Raw genomic sequence first — 9,122 nt, 5'->3', positions numbered from 1 at the left:
TTAAGATGCAGAGAACTAAATCATAATGAACTTAGTCCAGTATTTTACACTACTTTTCCCTTGGGACATTTTCTGATTTCTAAGTGATATAGGTCAAAGAAATTGAAAAATTAAGCAGAAAGTGGCAGATACAAATCTGAGAAGCTAAGCATAGCTTTCAGAAGTTTCACAACGCTGGAGAGTCAGAAATTGGAGTTTAGAGCCTGCCAAAGAGGAGGGACACTGGTAATTACTTCAGGTTTTCATTTGGGATTCCCAAAGGGCTAAACTCCGGGAGAAAGGATAAACTATAAAATACCATTCCACACAAAGAGTAAAGCACAGTTTTGAATCGGCTCAATCTCAGGCAGGATTAAGGTGATCTGTCCTTCATCACCTGGCAGGAACAAAAGTAAATCTCTCTGAAGGAGGATAATATCATCCAGAGCTCCTCCAACTTTTAATATGCAATATCTGGCATTTAATCCAAAATTACTAGGCTTACCAGTATGAGTTTGCTAGGATTGCCATAAGAAAGTACCATAGACTGGGTGCTTTATTTATTTATTTTTTTATAGACTGGGTGGTTTAAAAATCAGGTTTATTGTCTCCTAGTTTTGGATGCTGGAAGTCAGAAACCAAAGTATTATTGGCAAGGTTGATTTCTTCTGAGGGCTGCTAGTAAAGGATCTGTTCCAGGTGTCTCTCCCTGGCTTTAAGATGGTCGTTTCCCCCCAATGTTTCATCACATTGTCTCCCTTCTATGTGTATCTCTTTGTCCAAATTTACTCCTTTTTATAAGAATGCCAGTCATATTGGATTAGGGCCCAGCCTATTGACCTCACTTTAACTTGATTACTTCTGTAAAGATTCTATCTCCAAATAAGGTCATATTCTCAGATTTTCTAGATCAGAAGAAAATACTCAGACCGAAGAATCAAGAGGGGGAAAAAAAGAAAATACCAAAAACACGTCAACAATTCATTGTTGAATGTTCGTTGTACATTTGCTTCACTTTAGTGTACCTGTTGGGAAGCCATGAAAACCTCAACTCAGCCTGTGCAGTGAATAATAGATTTATAGTCAGACGGACATGGGTTAGAACCCTAACTCTACCTCTAACCCTTTTACTATGTGATCCTGGATTAGTGATTCTCTGAGCCACAGTTTCTTCATCTGTAAAAGAAGAACAATAATACCTCCCTGACAGGATTATCATGGGGATTAAATGAGATAATGCATGTGAAAGTGCTTTGTAAACTACAAAGCCACACATGCCACACATATGACAGCATTTGTTCTCTATTGTGCATAATATACAATACTTTGGGATATTTCTACTGTTCTGAGCTGAAGTCTACAGATAACTTGTTTTCTAGAACCAATATCTGCCTTAAAAACACGAGTAAAAGTGTATTCCAACTGTTATTGTGTAACAGGGGTGTTTGCTGTGCTATGCATTATCTGTCAGGTCTTATCGTATCATCTTTGTCAAAAGTTAAATCTGCTTCTTTAAGATTGCTGATATTTTCTTTTTTTTTTTCTATTCCTAAAACATTTTGTAGAAATTTATCTTTTTTGGGTGTGTTAAAGAGTTTTTATTTGTATTTCATCTGTCAATTTATATTTTTCTTTTATTGCTGTTTCTAATGTCTTCAATTCTATAATCAACTCATTCAATAAATATTTGTTCACATACTATGTGCCAGGAACTGTGCTAAGTGCTTGTGATAAAGATGAATAATATATCTAGTGGGAAAGTTAGATACATAAATAATTTTAATATAGTAAGATGAGTGCCAAGGGGGAGGCATGTAAGCACAGAAAAGAGGTCACCTCTGTCTGTGGTGCCACCACTGAGAAGGTGACATTTGAGTTAAGTCTCTAATGGTTAGTAAAAATACCTTCTTGACAAAGGGCAGATGCTCATTTCAGGTAGAGGAAACAGGATGTACAAAGGCACAGGGGAATTGAAGGATCTGATGTATTGAGGGATCAAATGTAATTTGATGTGACTAGGTTGTAGGATGTGAGGCAAGAGGAAGGGATGGGGTGATAGATTTAGCCGGAAAAGTCTGCAGGTCCTTAACTTGAAGAGAAAAAGGAGAGGAATAATAATGAAGGGTTTTAAGCAGGGGAGTTGAATAAACTCTACATATCAGCGGTGGTGTGGACAGTGGACTGGAGAGCGGTGAGAGGAAAGGTCAAGAGACGAGTTGGGAGGCTGGTGCAGCGGCCCAAGTGACAAATGATGAAGGCCTGAACTATGGCAGTGGCAGTAGCAGTGCCAGTGGGGATGGAGAGAAGAGGCCAGATTTGAGAGGTGTGACAGAGATAGTAGATAAAACACATCCATACCTCTTGGTGTAAAGATTTCTCCTCACAATTGAATGGATAGTTTGTATCTATTATTCCCTTTCTAGTAAACTATAGAGTACCACCATTGGGTGAAGGTTTATTGAAGAAATTAGAACAAATAGAGAGCGTAGTTGAACATATACCCACTAAGTAAAATGAATCCAGCTGGGTTGAAATTGATGTGGAGGTGCTAGGATTTGGTGATGTGAATAGCTGGATCTGGGTGAGTTTGGTTAGAATGGATATCCTTGGATGACTATTTCCTGGCCTCTTTTTTTCTCGTTAACTCTTTATCACATCTTTCCTCTTTACTCTCAATTCCATGTTTCTCCTTTCATGAGAAAAGAGAAAGCGATCAGTTGTGGACCTCCAAGGGTTCCTTCTCCACACCTATTCACCTACTTGGATCCGTGTCTATTTTCTCTATCTTCTCTTCTGTTACTATAGGTAAACTGTTCCTACTTTTATCTAAAGTCAGCCCCTCCACTTATGCACTGGATTCCATCATCTTTTGCCTACAGGAGGACATTCCATCAGCATTTATGCCCATAGCTCTTCTCTTTCTCTCACACCCCACAGCCAATCCTTTAAGCAGTTTTATCAGCTCAGAATTTTAAATATATCCAAGCTGCTTCTCATCCCCTCCACTGCTACTACCCTGATACAAACCACCATCATCTCTGAACTAGATTATTTCAATACCCTCTTAACTGACCTTTCTGCTTCTACCCTTGCATCCTATTTTATTCTTATCTGCACAAAATAGCCATATGGTCCTTTTAAAGTGTAAGTCGAATCATGTTGCTCTTCTGCTCCCATTGGCTTCTTATCTAAACAGTTCTTAATATGGCTTACAGAAAGCTACCTTTTTGACCACATTTTCTACCACTCCATCCCTTACTCTTAGTATCAAACATGCCAAATGTGCCTTGGGGTCTTTGCACTTTCTGATCCCTCTGCCTGGAGTGTCTTTCTCCACCTCCACAAATAGGCACCATATGGTTTTCTTCCTCACTTCTTTTGGGTCTTTCCTTAAATCACAAATATCCATCCAGATCACACTTTATAGCACACAAAAATCTCCTGCCCACTGTCTTTGTTTAATGTCCTTTCCTGCTTTATTTTTCTTCATATCCTTTATCCACTAGTTTACATTGTTTTCATTTGTTTATTGCATATTCTCCCCTTAAAGTGACATGGTTCTTTGAGAGAAGGTATTTTGTTTTGTTTGCTGCTGTATCCATAGTACCTAGATGTATTAGGTGCTTGATAAATATTTCTGAATGAGCAAATGAATTAATCAATTAGTGAATCCATCCTGCAGAAAAGTCATGAGGAGCATTTTCAAAGCATGAAGGGATATGACTTGGTGGAAAAGAGGGGGAAGGGCATTCCAGACAGAAGCAGTGTCATTTACCAAGACAAGACTGTAAGAATTGAGCTCTTGAGGTTTGGGGGACAGCAAGCATATTGTCTTACTAATATGAAATAGCTGTTAAGACGTGAATGGAAGTACGTAGCATTATCTTCTTGCGTTTTAATTCCTATCCAATCTTTAAACCCTTAAACTATACTTCCCTGAGGCCTCGTTTGACACTACAAGTTTTACTTTCACAACTATAATGTTCTTTGGAGGCAGGAACTTCAGTTAAGTCTTGTGTACTAAATCAGGCAGAGAAGGACAGATACCATATGTTTGCATGTATAGGAGAATTAGGAGGAACTTAAGGGAGGACCGTGGGGGAGAAGAAGGGGGGAAAAGTGGTGNCTTTTATCATGGGAAAATAATCATATATGTCAGACTTCATCAAATTGTTCATTTAAATTGGATGATTTTATTACACTTTAATTCTTCTTTAAATATTTAGTAAATATTTAAAATCATGCCAACCTGGAGTCTTCTTTGTTGGAAGGTTTATAACTACAAATTAAATGTATTTAGTAGATGTAGAACTGTTCAAATTTGTTCATTTCTTCTTGAATGGCTTTGTTATTTTGAATCTTTCAGAGAATTGGTCTGTTCAAACTAAGCGTCAAATTTATGGGCATAAAATTGTTCATACTATGCCCTTTTTGCCTTTATAATGTCTTCAGGGTTATGTTAAACCCCACTTTCATTTCTCATATTGGCAATGTGTTTCTTGCTTTTATTTATTGGTTTGTATAGCTAGAGGTTTATCAATTATGTTCATACTTTCACAGACCAACTTTTTATTTCATCAACTTTTCTCAATAAGAAAAAAAAACAACTTTGATTTCTCAGTGGAACAGAATTGAGAGCCTAGAAATTGACCCGTGCTTATATGGTCAATTACAACAAAGACAAAAAATGTGCAATGGGAAAAAGAGTCTCTTCAATAAATGGTGCTGGGAAAACTGGACAGCTACATGCAAACAAAAAAAAAAGGAAAAGAAAAGAAAAAAGAAAGAAAAGAAAAGAAAAGAAAAAAGAAACTGGATCACCTTTTTATACCATATAGAAAAATAAACCCAAAATGGATTAACGACCTAAATGTGAGACGTGAAACTGTAAAACTCCTAGAAGAAAACACACACAGTAAGTTCTTTGACATTGACCTTAGCAACATTTTTCTCTACATATATTCTCAAGAAGGGAAAACCAAGGCAAAAAATAAATGTTTGGGACTACACCAAAATAAAAAGGTTTTGCACAGCAAAGAAAGCCATCAACAAAATGAAAAAGAACCCTATTGAATGGGAGAAGATATTTGCAAATGATATATCTGANCAAAGTATATAAAGAACTTCTATAACTCAACACCAAAAAAACCAAATAATCTGATTTAAAAATGGGCAGAGGACCTGAATAGACATTTTTCTAAAGAATACATGGAGGAGATGACAGACAGACACAAGAAAAGACTTTCAGTATCACTAATCATCAGGGAAATGAAAAGCAAAATCACAATGAGATATCATCTCACACCTGTCAAAATGGCTAGTATCAAAAAGACAAGAAATAACAAGTGTTGGCAAGGATGTGGATAAAAAGGAACCCCCATGCATTTATGGTAGAAATGCAAATTGGTGTAGCCACTGTGGAAAACAGTATGCAGGTTCTTCAAAAAATTAAAAAATAAAATTACCATATAATCCAGTAATACCATTATTTGGTATTTGCCCAAAGAAAATGAAAATCCTAATTCAAAAGGATACATACACCCCTATGTTTATTGCAACATTGTTTATTATAGCCAAGATATGAAAGCAACGCAAGTGTCCATACATAGATGAATGGATAAAGATGATATTAGAGAAATGAAGCCAGATCTGTGGGTATTTTTTCTGCCCAAGTTGTCTCAGATTCATTCTTAAGGAACTGAGAACCTAATCTTCCAAAACGCCAAAAAGACCATCTTATGCCCCACCTCCCAACCCAGCTCCTACAATACAATTGCCCAGCACACCAGGGTTTGTGGGATATAATCCATACAGTCAACTTGTCCATAGCTGCAGGCTGGGAGGTAACTCAGGCACCAACAGCTAGGTCACAGCATCCTCTAGTATTACATTTCTAGAACTCCCAAAGCCACCAGATAAGTTATTGATACCCTACATGAGGTACAGTAGAAAGGTCTGGGACCAAGTAAAAGCTTCTAACCCTGACCTAAACTTGGGGGAGATTGGCAAGATTATTGGTAGCATGTGGCAAGATCTCACTGATGAAGGAAAACAAGAATATTTAAACAAATATGAAGCAGAAAAGATAGAGAACAATCTCTGAAGGCCTATCACAATTCCCCCATATACCTTGCTTACATAAATGCAAAAAGCCATGCAGAAGCTGCTTTAGAGGAAGAAAGTCTACACAGACAGACTCACATGGAGAAAGGAGAACGTTACGTGAGTATTCAGCTTGCTGAAGATTGAGATGATTACAATGATGGCTTTTCAGTGAAGCATTCAGCCACCTTCCGTTTCCAGAGAAACCACCGCCTCACCAGTGAAATCTCACTTCATGAGAGTGTGGTGCCAGATGTTCACTCAGTTGTCACAATAGCTAGAATGCTGGCCCTCAAATGACAGGTCTAGTCCTTAATGGTTCATCAGTGAAAACTAGAAGTGGAACTTCTTTATATAGAGGAACACCACCATGAAAAGAAGAGGAAATTCATGGAAGGTACAGACAGACAGTAACCTCATTGACATTAGCTATAGCAACTTCTTTCTAGACATGTCTCCTGAGGCAAGGAGAACTCAAGCATAAATGAACTATTGGAACTTCATCAAAATAAAAGGCTTCTGCACAGTGAAAGAAACAGTAACCTCATTGGCATTAGCTATAGCAACTTCTTTCTAGACATGTCTCCTGAGGCAAGGAGAACTCAAGCATAAATGAACTATTGGAACTTCATCAAAATAAAAGGCTTCTGCACAGTGAAAGAAACAGTTAACCAAACTGAAAGGCATCCTTCAGAATGGGAGAAGATATTTGCAAATGAATACTTGATAAAGGGTTCATATCCAAAATCTATAAAGAGCCTATAGAACTCAACACCCCAAAATTCAAATAATCCAGTTAAGAAATGGGCAGAATATATTAATAGACATTTTTCGAAAGAAGACATGCTAATGACCAGCCGACACATAAAAAGATGCTCAGTATCACTCATCATCAGGGAAGTACAAATCAACACTACAATGCAGTATCACCTCTCACTAGGCAGAATGGAAAAATTAACAACACAAGAAACACCATGGGTTGGTGAGGATGTGGAGAAGGGGGAATCCTCTTACAGTGCTGGTGGGAATGCAAACTGGTGCAACCACTCTGGAAAAGAATATGGAGGTTCCTCAAAAAGTGAAAAATAGAATTACCCTACGATATAGCCATTGCACTACTAGGTATTTATCCAAAGGATACAAAAGTGCTGATTTGAAGGGATACATGCATCCCAATGTTTATAGTTGCATTATCAACAATAGCCAAATTATGGAAGAATGTAAATATATATGCACATACACACATATGTATAAAATCATATGGTATTTGTCTTTCTCTGACTGACTTATTTCACTTAACATGATACTCTCTTGAACCTCCTTGTCCTTGCAAATGGCAAGAGTTCATTCTTTTCTATTCCTAGTAATTTTCCACTGTATTGGAAATATAAATAGCTGGGAATTAAGTTCATCCACTTGAAATTGCTCTACAGTTATCAAAACATTCAAAAGCTCAGGCTAAGGATCTCATAGATCAGAGTCTACCTTTTTTTTTTTTTTGAGTTTATTTATTTTTGAGAGAAAGGGAGAGAGAGCAGGGGAGGGGCAGAAAGAGAGGGGGAGAAAGAATCCTAAACAACCACCACGCTATCCCAACATGGGGCTCAAGCTCACTAACTTTGAGATTATGACCTGAGCTGAAATTAGGAGTTGGACCCAGGGACCTCAGAGCCTACCTTTTTGATAAATTCTAAGTAAAGTTGTGGAGACTAGATGCAAGATAGTTTGTGACACATATACTTTTCAAAAACTAGAATAGATTTTTCCTGAATAGTGGTATAACAGATGGTATATGTTTCTTCAAGGTCCGAATGTAATAAATAAGTGGGAAAAAAGATGGTGTGATATATGTATGCAATGGAATATTATTTAGCCGTAAAAATGAATGAGATCTTGCCATTTGCATGAATGGACCTAGAAGGTATTATGCTGTGTAAAATCAGTCAGACAGAGAAAGACAAATACTATGTGATTTCACTTAGATGTGGAATCTAAAAAACAAAACAAATGAACAAAGAGCAGAAACAGACCCATAAATACAGAGAACAAGCTGGTGATTGCCAGAGAAGAGGAGTTAGGAAGATACAGAAATGGTTGACAGGGAGTGGGAGATAAAGGCTTCCGATTATGGAATGAGTAAGACTTGGGGATAGAAGGTATGGCATAGTGAATAGAGTCAATGGTATTAGTGCTGTATGATGACAGATGGTAGCTATACTTGTGGTGAGCATGGCATCGTGTATAGACTTGTGGAATCACTATCCTGTAAACCTGAAACTAATGTAGCATTGTTTGTCAACTAACATTTAAAAAATTTTAATCATTGATTTCTGTTATTATAATTATTATTTCTTGCATTTTGCTTACTTTCAACTTCATTTGCTACTTTTTTTAGTTTTATTAAGTTGGATGCTATTCAATTAACACCTTTGTGTTTTCTAATATGCTTATATATTTAACGCTGTAAATCTCCCCTAAGCACTGCTATAGTTGTTGAAAGGAGTGGTAAGAAGGCATATCCTTGTTTTCTTCTTGATCTTATGGGGAAATTAGTAAATCTATCACAATTAAGTATCTTTTTCACTCTAGGTTTTTAACAGATGCTCTTTATCAGATTGAAGAAGTGTTTTTTTTTTCAATTCTATTCTATTCGTAAATAACAAAAATTCAACTGAGTAAATTTAAAGGTCACATTGTCTCTATTCAACAATTCATTAATTAGACAGCATCACATCTAGCGAATATAAAGGAGCTCCATCAAGTTGCAGAATAGGAAAGTTTTTTAAAAGGAAGAGAGGGAACAGAATAAAATTAATTATTAGCAAAGAATGCATTGTTTTAGGCAAGGTTATCCTCCCTAAGGAGAATCCTATCAGTGGATTACCTCCTAGTGCTGAATGGGAAATTCCAGGTTAACTGGTGAAAGGTCACATTTCCAGGAAAAGCTGAAGCTGAGATTAGGTTAGGTATTAAGTTTTGGTAGGGTTTAGTGTAAGTGACTCTATTTCAGGCCTGCTGTCTCTCTTTAGCACTAGTTTGCT

At 37.0% G+C, this 9,122-nt stretch overlaps 1 pseudogene; it reads left to right on the top strand.

The window, feature by feature from the left end:
• The window catches only part of LOC144237467 (SWI/SNF-related matrix-associated actin-dependent regulator of chromatin subfamily E member 1-like), a 29,005-nt pseudogene extending 22,510 nt beyond the window's left edge, over positions 1-6,495 (top strand).
• Positions 6,496-9,122: the final 2,627 nt, after the last annotated feature.

The sequence above is a fragment of the Crocuta crocuta genome, unplaced genomic scaffold, assembly GCF_008692635.1.
Source record: "Crocuta crocuta isolate KB4526 unplaced genomic scaffold, BGI_CrCroc_1.0 scaffold779, whole genome shotgun sequence".
NCBI classification, from domain to species: domain Eukaryota; kingdom Metazoa; phylum Chordata; class Mammalia; order Carnivora; family Hyaenidae; genus Crocuta; species Crocuta crocuta.
This window is presented reverse-complemented; position numbering and strand designations above follow the sequence as displayed.